At 38.9% G+C, this 18,632-nt stretch overlaps 1 long non-coding RNA gene across 1 annotated transcript; it reads right to left on the bottom strand.

Moving 5' to 3' along the window:
- Positions 1-9,485: 9,485 nt before the first annotated feature.
- LOC115894232 lies at positions 9,486-12,867 on the bottom strand. Its single transcript, XR_004054266.1, has 4 exons — positions 12,697-12,867; positions 9,888-10,019; positions 9,767-9,774; positions 9,486-9,580 (listed from the first exon to the last, which is right to left on the bottom strand). It is a non-coding gene; the product is annotated as an uncharacterized LOC115894232 (long non-coding RNA).
- Between the last annotated feature and the right edge of the window lie 5,765 nt (positions 12,868-18,632).

Raw genomic sequence — 18,632 nt, forward strand, 5'->3', positions numbered from 1 at the left:
CTGGCACAGAGGTCCCAAAGCCCTTGAAATGAGTAATAAGGGTTATAGCAGCATCTTTTGTTTTACTGAGACAACTCTTGGCAGTCCCTAGATAGCTTCAGGAAGGGGGGGCTGATCACCAGAAAGATTAAGTCTTGGTTAGAAACTTGAGACTTTCTGCCCAGCCTCCAGGAAGGAGAGAGGGACTGGAGATTGAGTTAATCAGCAATGGCCAAGTAATGTAGTTTTCTGAGTTCTGTGAGCCATTCTAGCAAATCATTAACACTAAGGAGGGAAGTGTGGAAATGCCTAATTTATAGCCAGTAAGTCAGAAATACAAGTGACTCAGTGCTTGCGAATGACATCTGAAGCAAGGGAAATATTGTGGCATCAAGTCCTTAAACCAGGAGAGTCTGATGCTAAATCTGGGAAGTCAACATCAGAATTGACTTGAAATGTCAGACATCTAGTTGGTGTTGGAGAATCAGAACTGAAGAAGTATTGTCAGATGAGACAATATACATTTGGTGTCTTCACAAAATAAGCCCACACATACACACAATTGTGAGTTTAATGTAGAAGGGTTCCACAAGGTCTTCACAATGAGTATCAGTGTAAATGTTTTTTTTAAGATGTGAAATAATTTGCTGGTTGTTTATTTTTTTGGTACAACCAGAAAATAGTGTGGGATATTGAATTATGAGTGTCTTTGACTATCTGGGTGTCAGCTTAACATTCCATAGATGGGGATTAGTTTTTATATCCTACAATACAAAGCATATTAAATGGCAACATAGAGTCACAGTCCTGCATTTAATGTCTTGAACATTTTAAATTGCTCTGTTTCCATGTTGTGTTTTAGTAGCACTGTTTCCTAAAGAAAACCACTTAGGCTAGGCTAAACTTGATGTTTGGTAGGTTAGGTGTATTAAATGCATTTTTTACTCACGATATTTACAACCTAGGATGGGTTTATCAGGACATAACCCTGTCATAAGTCAAGGAATATATAACTTTGTATGTATGTATAAGTGAATGAATGACAGCAGTGATACAAGGGATAGGAGGAAAGAATGAGAAATATTTTATTGCTATAAGGTATTTGCACTATGCATGAAGCAGTATCATGTTATTTAAAAGCAGACTTGGATTAATTGTAAATGTATATTGCAAACTCTAAGACAACCACTTTTAAAAGTTTAAAAAGAACTATAATTGATATGCTAAAAAAAGGATAAATAAATGAATCTTATAAAATGCTCAATTAAAACCACAAAGGCAAAAAAAAAGTGTGGAAGACAATATAGGAACAGAGAATGTATGTGACAAGTAGAAAACAGTCACGAATGTGGTAGATATTAATCCAACTATATCAATAATCACCTTAAACATCAATGGTCTGTATGCACCAATTTTAAAAAAGAGATTGTTAAAGTGGATCAAAAAACAAGACCTGGCTATATGTTGCCTACATGAAACTCCCTTTAAATATAAAGATACATACAGATTAAAAGTAAAGTAATAGAGAAAGAAATACCATGTTAACACTAATCAAAACAAAGTGGCAATAGCTATATTAATTTCAGACACAGCAGATTTCAGAGCAAGGAAAGTTATCAGGGATTAAAAGGGATATTACATAATGAGAAGGGGGTCAATTCTCCTAGAAGTCTTAACAATCCTTAATTTGTTCACAAATTAGAACATCAACATATGTGTAGGAAAAAACTGATAGAACTGCAAGGAAAAATAGGTGAATCCACTATTATAGTTGAAGACTTTGGTAGGTTAGGTGTATTAAACGCATTTTTTACTCACGATATTTACAACCTAGGATGGGTTTATCAGGACATAACCCTGTGTGTCCTGGGTATGGGCATGTAGTTCAACTACATACCCGTAAGTATGTAGTTGAACTCAACAGCCCTATCAATCAAACAACAGTGGATTACACATTCTTCTCAAGCTCACATGGGACACTGACCAAAATAGATCCCATTCTGAGCCACAAAAAATATTTTAACAAATTTAAAAGAAAAGAAATCATACAATGTCTTCTCTTAGACCACAATGGAATAAACTAGAAATCAATAACAAAAAGATAGCTGGAGAATCCCAAGTTACTTGAAGACTAAACAATACAATTCCAACTAATACATGGGTGACAGAAGATATCTCAAGAGAATTTTAAAAATATTTTAAACTAAATAAAGATACAACATATCAAAATTTGTGAGATGCAGTGAAAACAGTGCTTAGACGGAAATCTATAGCATTGAATGAATACATTAGAAAAGAAGACCTAAAATCCACAATCTAAGCCTCCAAGTTAGGAAACAAGAAAAAGAAGAGAAAATTAAATCCAAAGTAAGAGGAAAGAAAGAAGGAAAGAAGGAAGGGAGGAAAGGAAGGGAGGGAGGGAGGGAGGGAGGGAGGGAAGAAGGAAAGAAGGGAGGGAGGGAGGATGTTTTACCTTTTCATAGTAGTCTCCTTTGTTTGAACTTGCCATCTAAACAGCCTTTCATTCTCAGCTAACATCTTCCTCTCGATTGAAACATTTTCCTTCTAAGTTGACCTTTGAAATAGATCTGATTTCTTATGGTTCTTAAACTGAACCAATATGTAGAAATAAGTGGGTTGATGGGAATAAGGGATGAAAGAGAAGAAGCAGAATCACGTGATTAGATTTTAAAAATACATATGTTCACATACCACCTAGGGCATATCATACTGCAGGATGGGTGTGTATATTGTATTAGTCAGGACAGGTTGAGCTATGCTGTTAAAATAAATAAACCTCAAATCTCAGTGTCTTAACACAATAAAGGCTTACTTCTTTCTCATAGCATAGGCTTGGACTGTTCTCCAAGTTGTCCTCAAAGTACAGGCCTCTTTGCAATCTCTGGCTCTACCACCTCCAACTCATAGTTTCAAGGAAGCCCCCAGTATCCACTTGGCAGTTGAGGGATGAGAGGGAGAGTGCATAGAAGGCACTCCCTCTTAACAATCTGAAACCAGAAGTGACAAATCATTCCAAGTCACATTCTATTGAAAAGAACTATTCTTATGGCCCCACACAGATACAAGAAAGCTAAGAAACGTTATTTCACTGTGTGTCCAAGAAGAGGAAATGTATTTGGTGAAAACCTAGTCTATTTCTGCCATGGTCTGCCCTTCTGATAATCAGAGCTGTTTCACACTTCCATTCATATATAGAACATTCTCACTCCCTCCTCAAGAGAAACATTCTAAAGTGACATCCAGTCATTGCGTCCAGCTCAAGATCCAGCATCCAGTGATATGCTATCTTTTCCATCAAATCTGGAGGAAGATCCTCATGATCTCACAAATTAAAATCTAAAATCACAAACTATCTTCTCTCTCACCACATCCAATCTATAATGGTGGTGTAGGGACAGGATAACTGCAATAAAATCACCCATCGTGTACCTTCTGATATGATGTTAAGAGAAGGGCTCTTCACCTCTGTGTTATTCTTCCTGAAACTCGATAATTCCAGAATAATCATGAGAAAACATCAGACAAATCAGGATTGAGGAATGTTGTACTAAAATTTAACTATTAATCTTCAATAATCAAAGGCATAAAAAAACAAGGAAAGACCAAGAAATTGACATAGATTGAAATACACTAAGGAGACATGTTGACTAAATTGCAACATGCCATCCTAGATTGGATCCTGACACCAAAAAAAAAAAAAGACAGCAGTGAAAACCTGATGAGATCTGAATAAAGTCTATAGTTAATAGTGTTGTACCAATATTAATTTCTTAGTCTTGATAAATACACCATGGTTATATAAAATGTTAATTACTAGGAAAAGCTATACAAAAGAAATACATCTTGTCTGTACCATCTTTACAACTCTTCCATAAATCTAAAACTATCTTAAAAGAAGAACACTTTTTAAATTCCATTTAATGAAATTTCATCAAACTAGAAACCTTCTATGCAACAAAGGAAACAATCAACAGAGTAAAGATACACTGTATAGAGTGGGAAAAAATTGCAAATTATACATCTAATAAGGGGGTTACTATCCAAAACTTACAAGGAACTCCAACAGCTCAATAGCAAGAAAATAAATCAATTTTAAAATGGACAAAGGATACAAACAGACATTTCCCAAAAGAAGACATACAAATGGCCAAAAAGTATTTGAAAAAAAATGCTCAATATCATTAATCACCACAGAAATGCAAATTAAAAGCACAATGGGATATTACCTCACACCTGTTAAGATGGTTGTTGCCAAAAAGACAAAAGATAACAAATGTCGACAAGAATATAAACAAAAATGAACTTTGGGAGGCTGAGGCGGGTGGATCACAGGGTCAGGAGATTGAGACCATCCTGGCTAGCATGGTGAAACCTCATCTCTACTAAAAAAAAAAAAAAATACAAAAAATTAGCTGGGTGTGGTGGTGGGCACCTGCAGTCCCAGCTACTCGGGAGGCTGAGGCAGGAGAATGCGTGAACCTGGGAGGCGGAGCTTGCAGTGAGCCGAGATCATGCCACTGCACTCCAGCCTGGGTGACAGAGCAAGATATCATCTCAAAAAAAAAAAAAAGGAAAAGAAAAATAAATGCTTGCACACTATTGCTGGGAATGTAAATTAGTACAGCCATTATGGAAAAAAGCATAGAGATCCCTCAAAAAATTAAAAATAGAACTACCACATGATACAGCAATCCCACCATTGGGCATATAGCCAAAGGATATGAAATCATGAAAGATGTCTAAACTCCCATATTCTTTGCAGCATTACTCACAATAGCCAAATATAAAATCAACTTAAGCGTTCATCAATGAATGAATGGATAAAGAAAATATGATATATATATACAACGGAATAGTGTATATTTACTTAGCCTTAAAGAAAATCCAGTCATTTGTGACAATGTGACTGAACCTAACATAATGAAGACACTTCATTATGTTTATTTGACTTAACACATTATGTTTATGTCACTTAAATTAGGTGAAATTATTTCACCTAAGTGAAATAAACATGGCACAGAAAAACAAATACTACACAATCTCACTTATATGTGGAATTGTTAAGAAGTCATTCACCAAAAAACTATTAGAACTGATAAACAAATTCAGTAAAGTTGCAGAATACAAAATCAACATACGGAAATCATTAGCATTTCTATATGCCAACAGCAAACAGTCTGAAAAGGAAATCAAGAAAATAACCCCATTTACTATAGCTACAAATAAAATTAAATACTTGGACATTAACCAAAGAAGTGAAAGATCTCTACAATGAAACCTATAAAACATTGATGAAAAAAATTGAATAGGACACAAAATAATGGAAGGATATTCCATGTTAATGGATTGGAAGAATCAACATCTTTAAAATGTTCATACATACTACCCAAAGTAATCAACAGATTCAATACAATTCCTATCAAAATACCAATGGCATTCTTCACAGAAATAAAAAAAAAAAAATCCTAAAATTTATATGGAACCACAAATGACCCAGAAGAGCCAAAGTCACCCTGAGCAAAACTAACAAAACTGGAGGAATCACATTACCTTACTTCAAATTAGACTACAGAGCTATAGCAACCAAAACAGTATGGTACTGGCATAAAAATAGATACACAGACCAATAGAACACAATAGAGAACCCAGAAACAAATTCATATATCTACAGTGAACTCATTTTCAACAAAGGTGCCAAGAACATACACTGGGAAAAGGACAGTCTCTTCAATAAATGTTGCCAGGAAAACTAGATATCCGTATGCAGGAGAATGGGATATTACCTCACACCTAGACTAGACTCCTATCACTTGCTATTAAAAAAATAAAATAAAATCAGTTAGGCATGGTGGCTCACGCCTATAATCCTAGCACTTTGCAAGGCCAAGGTAGGTGGATCACTTGAGATCAGGAGTTCAAGACCAGCCTGACCCACATGGCAAAACCCTGTCCACACTAAAAATACAGAAATTAGGGAGGCATGGTGGCAAGCGCCTATAATCTCAGCTACTTGAGAGGCTGAGGCATCTGAATCACTTGAACCCCAGAAGTGGAGGTTGCAGTAAGCCAAGAACACACCACTGCACTCCAGCCTGGGTGACAGAACGAGACTGTCTCAAAACAAACACAAAAAAATCAAATCAAAATGGATTCTAAGACTTCAAACTATGAAACCTCTATAAGAAAACATTAGAGAAACTCTCCAGGACATTGTAGTGGGCAAATAATTTCTTGAGTAATATCCTACCAGCACAGGCAATCAAAGCAAAAATGGACAAATAGGGTTACATCAAGTTAAAAAGCTTCTGCACAGCAAAGAAAATAATCAGTAGAGTGAAGAAACAATGCACAGGGGGAGAAAATATCTGCAAACTAACCATCTGACAAGGATTAATAACCAGAATATATAAGGAGCTCAAACAACTCTATAAGAAAAACATCTAATAATCCAATTTAAAATGGGCAAAATATTTGAAGAAACATTTCTCAGAAGAATACATATAAATGGCAAATAAGGCTATGAAAAAGTGCTCAGCATAATTGATTATCAGAGAAATTCAGATCAAAATCGCAATGGGCCAGCACAGTGGTTCACGTCTGTAATCCCAGATGAGATTGGGAGTCTGAGGCAGGTGGATTGCTTGAGCCCAGGAGTTTGTGACAAACCTGGACAACATGGCAAGACCCCGTCTCTATTTTTTTTTTTTTTAATTGCAATGAGATATCATCTCACCTCAGTTAAAATGGCTTTTATCCAAAAGTCAAGCAATAACAAATACTAGCAAGAATGTGAAGAAAAGGGGATCCTTGTACGCTGTTGATGGGAAGGTAAATTAGTACAACCACTATGGAGAATAGTTTGGAGTTTCCTCAAAAAGCTAAAAATAGAACTACCATATGATCCAGCAATTCCACTGCTGGGTATATAGTCAAAAGAAAGGAAATCAGTATATCAAAGAGATATGTGCACTCCCATGTTTATTGTAGCATGATTCACAACAGTCAAGATTTGGAAACAACCTGTATCCATCAATAGGTGAATGGATAAAGAAAATGTGCTACATATACACAGTGGAGTACTATTCAGCCATAAAAAAGAATGAGATCCTGTCATTTGTGAATAGAGCTGTGGAGGTCATTATATTAAGTGAAATAAACCATGCACAGAAAGACAAACTTTGTATGTTTTCACTCATTTGTGAGAGCTAAAAATCAAAACAATTGAATCCATGGAGATTGAGAATAGAATGAAGGTTACCAGAGACTAGAAAGGGTAGTTGGGGAGGCGGGGGATGGGGGGATATTTAACAGGTAGTACAGAAAAAAAATAAAAAGAATGAATAAGATCTAGCATTCGAAAGCACACGGTTGTGACAGTCAATAATTTAATTGTACATTTTAAAATAACTAAAATAGTATAATTGAGGCCAGTTATGGTGGCTTGTGCCTGTAATCCCAGCACTTTGGGAGCCCAAAGTGGGTAGATCACTTGAGGTCAGGAGTTCGAGACCAGCCTGACCAACATGGTGAAAACCTGTCTCTACTAAAAAATAAAAGATTAACTGGGCATGGTGTCGCACACCTGTAGGCTCAGCTACTTGGGAGGCTGAGGTGGAAGAATCGCATGGACCCAGGAAGTGGAGGTTGCAGTGAGCCGAGATCATGCCACTGCACTCCACCCTGGGTGACAGAGTGAGACCTTGTCTCAAAAAAAAAGAAAAAAGAGTGTAATTGAATTATATGTAATACAAAGGATGAATGCTTGAGGTGATAGATATCCCATTTACCCTAACAATCATTACACATCGTATGCCTGTATCCAAATAACTCACATATCCCATAAATATATATTATGTACCCATAAATATTAAAAACAAAATAAAAGGAGAACAACATTACAAGGTTAATTTTAAAACTGTTTCATACAACTGTATAAAAATACATACATACATACATACATACATTTTTTAAAAGTCAAACTCTGAAGTCGGAAGTCAGTGGGGATTGACTAGAAGCTGAGAAGAAAGGGATTGGGGAGAATTGGCGAAAGGCTACAACATTTCAGTTAGGATGAAAAAGTTCAAGCGCTCTATTACACAACATGGGGAACTACAGTTAATAGCAATGTGCTATGCACTTGAAAATTGCTGAGAGTAGATGGTTAGTGTTCTCATGACCAAAATATAAAAGTACGTGAGGTAATGCGTATGCTAATTAGCTTGATTTAGCCATTCCACAGTGTATAAAATTTTTGCCAATTTTTAAAACTCCATTTGAAAAAGGAAAGAATGAAAGACATACAACAATCACTAGTTCATAGGAATTGTGGAATCCTCTGGGTAGACACGTATCTGCCCTGTGGAAGAAATTCCATTAAGTCCCTTTTTTTGCTCCCTGGGAAGAATTTCCTCATTTTCTCTGGTCCCTGGATCAGCGCTGTGAGAGATTCTCTCTTTTCTATTCTCCTGGTTGGTTGTTGTTATTGTTGTTGCTATTGTTGTTGTTTGAGACAGAGTCTCTCCCTGTGTCACCCAGGCTGGAGTGTAGCAGCATGAACACGGCTCCCTGCAGCCTTGACCTCCTGGGCTCAACCAATCCTCCCACCTCAGACTCCTGAGTAGCTGGGACCACAGGCGTGCACCTCTACACCCAGCTAACCTATTCTCCTTGTTCCCCGCATCTGAAGGTGTATGTCCTGTCCTTCTTGGGGGCTGAAAAAATTTTATAGCCTACTTCTCCTGCACGTGGCCCTTTAGGAGCCTAAGGGTTGTTTTAAGTCTGAAACATTCAAAGGTTGGATTCTGTGGCAATATAATTTTCTCAAAAAATGATATGTTTGCAATAAACCCATGCCTTACGTTAATAAGAACCCAAAGTTCTTTCTCAAACCTGCCTTTCTTTTTTCTCCTTCACTCACAATATCTCTTTCTCTGAAATAAATAAAAACAGGTTACCTTGAGGCTATCAACCTTGAATGGAATGGCCATGTTCTTAACCTAATCTTTGCCTGTCATTCAAGGACTTTGTCTCAGTCTTATTACCTATATTTGGGAGTCTAGAAGCCGTTGGATTTTTCCAACCTTTCAATGCCTCAAATTTTTAGAGTCTCTTTATTTCTTTTATTTCTGGTTACACCAGCCAATTATCTCCTAACCTCATCGCTTTCTTGTAATACTTTCCCAAAATGCAGCAAATAGAAACCAACATGCAGTAACAATTTGGCTCTTTATAACTATTTCCCCCAGAGTTGCTGGCTCAGTAGGGCCATGGCCTACCTCTCAAGATATCACAGGAAGCAGTTTTACCAAATACTTTACCAGTCTATACCACAGATCTGCCATCTCTGCAGCCCAGAATATCAGTTTCCTTATTCTCCTGTATTCAACTATTAAGCCAATAACACATATTTTAGGGTTATAGCAGCAATCCCCTTTAAATTCCTTATACAGGCTAGGCTATGCTATAGTAAAAATTAAAACTCTCAAATTTCAGTATCTTAAAAGTGTATTTATTGTTCATGCCACAACCCAGTGAGGGGTAAGCAGCTCTCCTCTAAGTGATGGTTCAGTCTTCTTCCATGCTGGGCATCCACCATTTTCAACAATGTGCCATCCAGTTGACAACAAGGGGAGAAAAAAATGAGAAGGCACACTCATTCCTAACTGTCCCAATTGAAAATGTCATCTCATTTCTGCTCACATTCTATCGGCAAGAATTAGTCATACTGCCACACATTGACTCAAAGGCCCTGGAAAATGTAGTTTACCTGTGGATCTAGAAAGAGGAAATGAATTTGGAAGGACTGATCCAGTCAGCCATGCATAAAACCCCACTGTAACATAATAAGTTGGGTACAAAATATTCAATAACGTAAAATTTAGTATTACCTTGATCCAAGATTAAATAAATTAACAGAGTGAGTCTAACCAGCAATCCAGCTGGTAACTCCAGGGCTCCAGCGGCACAATCAGAATCTGTCTAGGTCCCCGTGGCAGTTTGGCACTCCAGGTGGCAGTTTTCTTCTCCAAGTTAAATATGATGGGGATTTTGAGAACAAGGTGGGGTGGAAGACAGAAGTCAATTCTGTTATATCCAAATTCGTGTTATCATAGAATATATTGTCATGGAGTTTTTCTATATTTTGAAAATGTGACCCAGTTGATTCTAAGGTATCACTTTCCTTGTTGAGAGTCATGACTGAGGAGATTACATTTTCAAAGGTACAGACCTATTTTGGTATATATTCCAGTTACTATCACTACATAACAAACCACCAGAAAATTTCACAGCTTTAAAAATGCGGCATTTATTTTGCTCAGAAATCTAAAATTGGGGAAAAGCAATGCCCCATGAGCACAGTATTCAATTGGACCCACAGCGTGTAAGAGCTTATGGAGATTCACAGGAAGTACAACGTAAGTGTGTTATATCTATGATTAATGGGAGCACTGAAACCCCCAAACTTTATGTTCAAACCAAATCCGCTATAAATGCAGAAAGAAGACAATGACATTCTAAGAAACACAAACAATCAAGAAATCCTACCATTTCCTTTCTTATTCATGTACTTTCCTATATTAGCCAACCACTTATGCTGGAAACAAACAACATAGAAAGAAAGGGAAAGATAGGACAGCCAATAATTTCTTTTCCTTTCTGTAACTTCCTTATCAATAAATAACAAGTGCACTATGGGTAGAACGTGCACCTATTAAGAAATGAAATAAGGCCAGGCGCGGTGGCTCATGCCTGTAATCCCAGCACTTTGGGAGACCGAGGTGGGCAGATCACGAGGTCGGGAGTTTGAGACCAGCCTGACCAATATGGTGAAACCCCATCTCTACTAAAAATACAAAATTAGCCAGGCGTGGTGTGGGCGCCTGTTATCTCAGCTACTCAGGAGCCTGAGGCGGGAGAATTGCTTGAACCCGGGAGGCGAAGTTTGCAGTGAGCCGCAGCCTGGGCGACAGAGTGAGACTCCGTCTCAAAAAAAAAAAAAAGAAAGAAAAGAAAAGAAAGAAATGAAGTGAAATAAGACCAGGCACCGTGGCTCACGCCTGTAATCCCAGCTGTTTGGGAGGCCAAGGTGGGCAGATGACTTAAGGTTAGGAGTTTGAGACCAGCCTGGTCAACATGGTGAAACTCCGTATCTATAAAAATACAAAAATTAGCCAGGTGTGGTGGCGTGCACCTGTAATCTTAGTTGCTCAGGAGGCTGAGGCTGGAGAATCGCTTCAACCCAGGAGGCGGAGGCTACAGTGAGCCAAAGCAAGATTGTGCCACTGCACTCCAGCCTGGGCAACAGAGCCAGATTCCATCTCAAAAATAAAATTTTTAAAAAAGGAAATGAAATAAGACAATTGAGTTTGTTTTGTGCGTCATTTCCACTGTTCTGGTAAGAATAAAATGTGTATGCATGTAGGAGCCACAAAAATAGGAACTACAGTTTTGGTGATTCCACACATTAGTTAAAAGCTCTTATGTTTGCATTTAAAACAGGCATTGCACAATATCAAAATGAATAATAAAATTCATGCTAATAATTGAAATTTTCAATTTTTCCTTACCTATAAAGATATTAAATAGCAAATTAAAACCACCATAACAGGTCAACAAAAAGACTGTGAAATAAAGTAAAAAGACAGTTATATTTGTCTCCTTTAGTGATACTTTTTCCTACTTTTTGAGTAAGAACTCTGCATTTTCATTCTGCACTGTGCCCCACAACTTCCATAGCATGCCCTTACTGGTAATTGCCTGTTTAACAACTGTCTCTCACTTCCTTCTTCCTAGGAGAACCTCATTTTTATTCATTTTCCTTTTCCAAGGGACCATCTGCTTCAGGTGTTGTGATCTTTAGCCTCAGCTCCAGCCCCAGGGGATGTTTTCTCACTGGTCAAACCCAATTATCTCCCTTCCCTACTGCTCTCTAACCAGGATGACTTATCTCCCTTTCCCGTTGCACTTTTTTTTTTTTATTATACTTTAAGTTCTAGGGTACATGTGCACAACGTGCAGGTTCGTTACATATGTATACATGTGCCGTGTTGGTGTGCTGCGCCCATTAACTCGTCATCTACATTAGGTATATCTCCTAATGCTATCCCTTCCCCCTCCCCTCCCCACAATAGGCCCCGGTGTGTCCCAATAACATTTATCACCACTTTACTCATTTGGTTCTTTTTTTAATCTCTTTCCACTAGAATATAAGCTGTATGATTTTTACCTGTTTTGCCATCTGAGGCTTCCTAACTCTAGTGACACATAATAGACATTCAATAAATATGTGAAGAGCGAACAAATGAATTAATTCTTCTTGCCAATGCTTGGGTTAGGACAAAAAGACATGAAGTGTGCTGCATGGCTTCTGTGAAAGGTTTTAGTTACTGGCAAAAAAAAAAAAAGAAAAATGGCGTTCACTCTGTTTCCACTGGATACTGTCATATCTCACTGAGGCCTGGATCTGCAGTAGCCTCTTTCAACCACAAAAGGAGCAACAGAAAAAAAAAAGAGAGAGAGAGAGAGATCAAGTCAACACGCTGAAAATAGCAGAGCAGAAGATGAAAAAAAATCTGGGCCCTTGATAATATCTTTGAGTCAATGAATTAACCGACCGGGGAGCCACTCTATCTTGGGACTTCTTGTTATATGAGGTAATACATTTCTTTACTGTTTCCAACTACCTTGAATACTTACAGTTGAAAACATTCTGATACAACCTTACCTCTCCCTGTTGCATTTGAAAAGATTCTTCAGGCCAGGCGCAGTGCCTCAGGCCTGTAATCCCAGCAGTTTGGGAGGCAGAGGCAGGCGGATCACCTGAGGTCAAGACCAGCCTGGTCAATATGGCGAAACCCTGTCTCTACTAAAAATACAAAAAAAAAAAAAAGTATCCAGGCATAGTGATGGGCGCCTATAATCCCAGCTACTTGGGAGGCTCAGGCAGGAGAATTGGTTGAACCTGGGAGGCGGAGGTGGTAGTGAGCCAAGATGGCACCACTGTACTCCAGCCTGGGTGACAGAGTGAGACTCCATCTCAATTAAAAAAAAAAAAAAAAAAAAAAAAAAAAGAGGCCAGACGCAGTGGCTCACACCTGTAATCCCAGCACTTCGGGAGGCCGAGGCGGGTGGATCACCTGAGGTCAGGAGTTCGAGCCCAACCTGGCCAACATGGTGAAACCCTGTCTGTACTAAAGATACAAAAATTAGCTGGGCACGGTGGCGCAGCCTGTAACCTCAGCTGAGGCGGGAGAATCACTTGAACCTGGGAGGCAAATGTTGCGGTGAGCCAAGATCATGCCTGGGAGACAGAGCGAGACTCTATCTCAAAAAAAAAAAAAAAAAGACAAACCAAGTCAGTTGTGGACTGCCAGGGTTGACATTGTAGTTCCTTTAACCCATCAAAGAGCGAGGCTTCTTCTACCCATCTCTGTTCAGCCACCCCTGGCTTGCTGTTCTCTGCAACATGTCCACAAGATAAATGCTATATTTGCAAACATCACAGCCACAGTGCAATCAAGAGGGAGTAGGAAGAGTGAAGGGCAAACTTACATGTTAGTTGAGCCTATCCCTTGTTTTTAGGAAAATAACAGATTTCCTAGATCTTGCACTCAGCAAACTTCTGTTTATATTTTTTTCATTGCCAGAACTGGGACACATGGCCATCACTAGCTTCAAGGATGTCTACAGAGGTCACCATTTTAAGCTACTATTGCCATCCCAAACACGGAATGGTTTCTCCCTCAGAGCCTCTAGAAGGAACCAAACTTGTTGGCACCTGGATTTCAGACTTCTAGACTATGAAAAAGTAGATGTCTATTGTTTTAAGCCGCTCATTTTGTAGTACTTGTCATGGCAGCCCTAGGATACTAACCCAGAAGAAAAAGAGAGTGGGAGAAAGTACCAGGGCCATCTAGCTGGGGCTTGCTAGAAATGACAGCTAGGCCTTTGGGCAAGGTTGAATTATCTCGAAGGGAAAAACAAAAACTTTTCTTTAAGAAATGGGTTATTGGGCCGGGCGCGGTGGCTCAAGCCTGTAATCCCAGCACTTTGGGAGGCCGAGACAGGCGGATCACAAGGTCAGGAGATCGAGACCATCCTGGCTAACACGGTGAAACCCCGTCTCTACTAAAAATACAAAAACTAGCCGGGCGAGGTGGCGGACGCCTGTAGTCCCAGCTACTCGGGAGGCTGAGGCGGGAGAATGGCGTAAACCCGGGAGGCGGAGCTTGCAGTGAGCTGAGATCCGGCCACTGCACTCCAGTCCCGGCGACAGAGCGAGACTCCGCCTCAAAAAAAAAAAAAAAAAGAAAAGAAATGGGTTATTGATACACTGACCTTTGAGATCTTCCACACTGACTTTCTTTTCTGTGTGAGCAAAGACTCAAAAGCACAAAAGAGCTCGGCATAGTGGGAGTGAGTGGAATGCCTGTGCCGTGTGCGCGTGTGTGCGTGCGCGTGCCTGTGTGTGCGTGCGCCTGTGCCCGTGTGCGCGTGCGCGTGCCTGTGTGTGCGTGCGCCTGTGCCCTGTGCGCGTGTGCGCGTGCGCGTGCCTGTGTGTGCGTGCGCCTGTGCCCGTGTGCGCGCGTGTTCCTGTGTGTGTGTGTGTGTGTGTGTGTGTGTGTGTGTGTGTATGTGTGTGTGTGTGTGTGTGTGTGTGTTTGGAACAGGTTTTTAGTAGGGTTGGTGCTACAGCATACACTTTTGAAGAGCGAGGAGGAACAGAAGGAATCAGACCAGAAAAGCAGGTCGAGGTGGGATGGGGGTTGCCTGAGAGTGAGGACGCAAAAGCCAGCAGAGATGAAGTCAGGGAGTGGAGATGCAGGGGCAGCCATGAGCCCTGCTGCTTGACTGAAAAAGCCCTATTTGTTTAAGTCTGAAAAATTTCAAAGTAGAATACAAAGTAGTTTGGAGCCCTTTTTAAAAATTCGATGTAATATTTAAATACATAACACTTTCATCTCAAAAAATAATAAATAATAAATTCTCCTTCTTCTGCCCCATTTCCCATCTATCCACTTGTACCATACAGTCCTCACCATTGCAGGTAAGCCACTATTATTAATTTCCTATGTATCCTTCTGCATAAAAAGCAAATATATAGTCTTATTCTTCTCCCATTTTATACAAATAGACAATTTTTTTTTTTTTTTTTTTTTTTTTTTTGAGACTGTGTCTTGCTCTGTCCCCGAGGCTGGAGTGTTGTGGCGCGATCTCGGCTCACAGTGGCGCGATCTCGGCTCACTGCAAGCTCCACCTCCCGGGTTCACGCTATTCTCCTGCCTCAATCTCCCGAGTAGCTGGGACTACAGGCGCCTGCCAACACATCGGGCTAATTTTTTGTATTTTTAGTAGAGATAGGATTTCACCGTGTTAGCCAGGATGGTCTCGATCTCCTGAGCTTGTGATCTGCCCGCCTCGGCCTCCCACATTGCTGGGATTACAGGTGTGAGCCTCAGCGCCCTGCTGACAAATGTTACTTATGCACTCTTTCTTTTCTCAATTAACAATGTATCTTAGTGACATTTCCATATCCATGTAGAGTTTTGACATTCTTTTTTGTAGCTGCCAAAACACATTCAATTTGATAATTTATTTTCCATCTTTTGTTCCTATGCCATTTCACATGGGTACAAGTAAACTTGTAGTATTAAGTGTTCATTAGAAGTGACATTTTCTGGAGCTCTTTACATATTTAGGAAAATTAATCCTTTCTGATATGACTTGCAACAATTTTTCCCAAGTATCATTTGTCTCTAAGCCTTACTTGTGGTGGGATTTGCTTGTATTTTCAAAAGTAATTGAATTTATCGATCTTTTATGGCTTCTAGGTTTCTAGTCATAATAAAAAGTCATTCTCCACTCCAAAGTTATAAAGGACTTTCCTCAACTTTTTACTTTAGCATTTACTGGCTTTTTTTTTTAGCATCTAAATCTTTTGCCTGTGGATATCCAGTTTCCCCAACACCATTTGTTAAAGAACTATTAATTCCCCCAGTTGAATCATTTTGGCCTCTTTTTCAAAGGTCAATTGACCATAAAAGTTAGAGTCAATTCTAAATTCTATTTCATTGACCTTCATGTCTATTTTTATGGCAGTACTGTCTTAATTACTACAGCTTTGTAGTAAGTTTTGAAATTGCAAGTGTGAGTACTCCAATTGTATCATTCTTCTCAAGACTGTTTTGGCCATTCTATGTTCCTTGCATTTCCACATGAATGTAAAGATCAGCTTGTCAATTTCTGGGATTTTGATAGGGGTTGCATTGAATCCATAGATCAACTTAGGGAGTACTGATATTTTAATATATTGTCTTCTAATCCATGAACATAGAATGTTTTTCCATTTATTTAGACCTTTCATTTCTTTCAACAATGTCTTGCAGTTTTTAGTAAACAAGCCTTACACTTCTTGTTAAAATTATTCCTAAGTATTTATCCTTTTTGATGTTATATAAAAGAAATTGTTTTTGAATTTCATTTTCAGATTGTTGCTAATGTATTGAAATGCAATTGATTTATTATATTGATCTTGCAATGACATTTGCAGTGTCATTACTTTTGCAAAGTAAAACTAGAAATAGTTTTATTTCTTCCTTTCCAGTCCAGATGTCTTTTATTTTTCTTTCTTTCTTTTTTTTTTTTCCTAATTAACCTTGGCTAGAACCTCTACTACAAAGTTAAATACAAGTCATGAGAGTGGACATCTTTGTTTTGTTACTGATCTTAGAGGGAAAGTAAGCACTCTTTCACTATTAAATGTAGTATTAACTGTAGGTCTTTCATAGATGCCCTTTAACAAGTTGGAAGAATTTCCCTTCTAGCTGTAGAACTTTTATCTTGAGAGGTACCAGATTTTATTGAATGCTCTTTCTGTATCTATTGAAATGATCATGTGATTTTTGTCCTTTTTTTCTATTAATGTGGTATATGGCATTAATTGATTTTCAAATGTTAAGCCAATCTTGCATTCGTGGGATAAATCCCTGTTGATTACGGTGTAGAATTCTCTTTTGTTTGCTAGTATTTTGTTGAGGGTGATGTTTGCATCTACATTCCTAATGGATACTGACCTGTAGTTTTCTTCTCTTGTGATATCTTTGGCTTGGGTATCAGGATAATACTGGCCTCAGAGGATGGGCTAGGAAGTGTTTCTTTCTCATTTACTTTCTGGAACAGTTTGCGAATTGACTTCTAACAGGTCCGATATTAAGATTAGAATCCTCATTTGGCTTACGTTTGCATTTTCTGGTATGCTTTGCATATTCTTTTATTTCTAACCATTTTGAAACCATTTATTTTAAAAGTATTTCTTGGCTGGGCATGGTGGCTCATGCCCGTAATCCCAGCATATTGAGAGACCAAGGTAGGCAGATTACTTGAGGCCAGGAGTTCGAGACCAGCCTGGCCAACAAGACAAAACCCATCTCTACTAATAATACAAAAATTAGGCTGGGCATGGTGGCTCACGCCTGTAATCCCAACATTTGGGGAGTCCCAGGCAGGCAGATCACTAGAGCCCAGAAGTTCAAGACCAGGTTGGCCAACATGGCAAAACCCCGTCTTTACTAAAAATACAAAAGCTATTGTATTTTGTGTGTGTGTGTGTGTGTGTTGTACTGGGCCTGGTGGCACGTGCCTGTAGTCCCAGCAACTCGGGAGGCTGAGGCAGGAGAATCACCTGATCCCAGGAGGCAAGGTTGCAGTGAGCCAAGACTGCGCCGCTGTACACCAGCCTGGACAACAGAGCAAGACTGTCTCAAAAAATAATAAATAAATAAATAAATATGTTTCTTTTAAGAATACAATTAGGTTTTGTTTTGTGATCGCAAATAATAATTTTTTGTTAATGGTTAAGTAAAGATTTAAAGCTATTTTGAGCAACTTGCACATCAACTCGATTTTGAACATTCACATTTGGCTTAGATTTTCCATATAACATTGGAGGTAACATAAAACACTGATTTCGGGAAAGAGGACAAAGATGAGCTCTTAGTGAATCATACATGCCTTTCTGCTATGAACCTGATTGTGCCACATAAATATGGAAATGACCCTAGTGAAAACGGACAGAGAAAACTTGCATAAAGAGTTGAACAAGCTGTTGAGCTAAGTAGGAACAAAATAGGTGAAAGGGAAGAGGAGGCACATTTATATTTGTGGCAATCCTCCTATATGTCAGATACTTCACCTCATGAACTCATTTAATGCTGCCTATAATCTTCCCAGGTAGTAATCACTGTCCCTATTTTACAGATGAGAAAATTAAGGTTTAGATAGTTTTCTGATACTCAAAATGTGGTCCTAGACCCCCCAGCATCACCATTATCTGAGAACTTGTTAGAAATACAGAATCTGAGGCTTCACCCTGGATCTCCTGAATTAGAATCTGCATTCAACAAGATCCCCATGTTGTTTGTACGTACAATACATTTTAAGAATTACTAATGCATTTCCGAAGGCCACAGATATAAATAGAACCTGACTCCAAAGCCTGTGTTGCTTGTTCTGCAGTTGCTACAGAATCAAGTCACAGATTAAACCCACAGCTAAAGTTAGCCAACTAGAGGAGTTTGTGTTGTCACATTGTGCCTCAATGTTCTCATCTGTTCAATGTTTTAAACATCTGAAAG

The sequence above is a fragment of the Rhinopithecus roxellana genome, chromosome 17 (assembly GCF_007565055.1).
Source record: "Rhinopithecus roxellana isolate Shanxi Qingling chromosome 17, ASM756505v1, whole genome shotgun sequence".
Taxonomy (NCBI): domain Eukaryota; kingdom Metazoa; phylum Chordata; class Mammalia; order Primates; family Cercopithecidae; genus Rhinopithecus; species Rhinopithecus roxellana.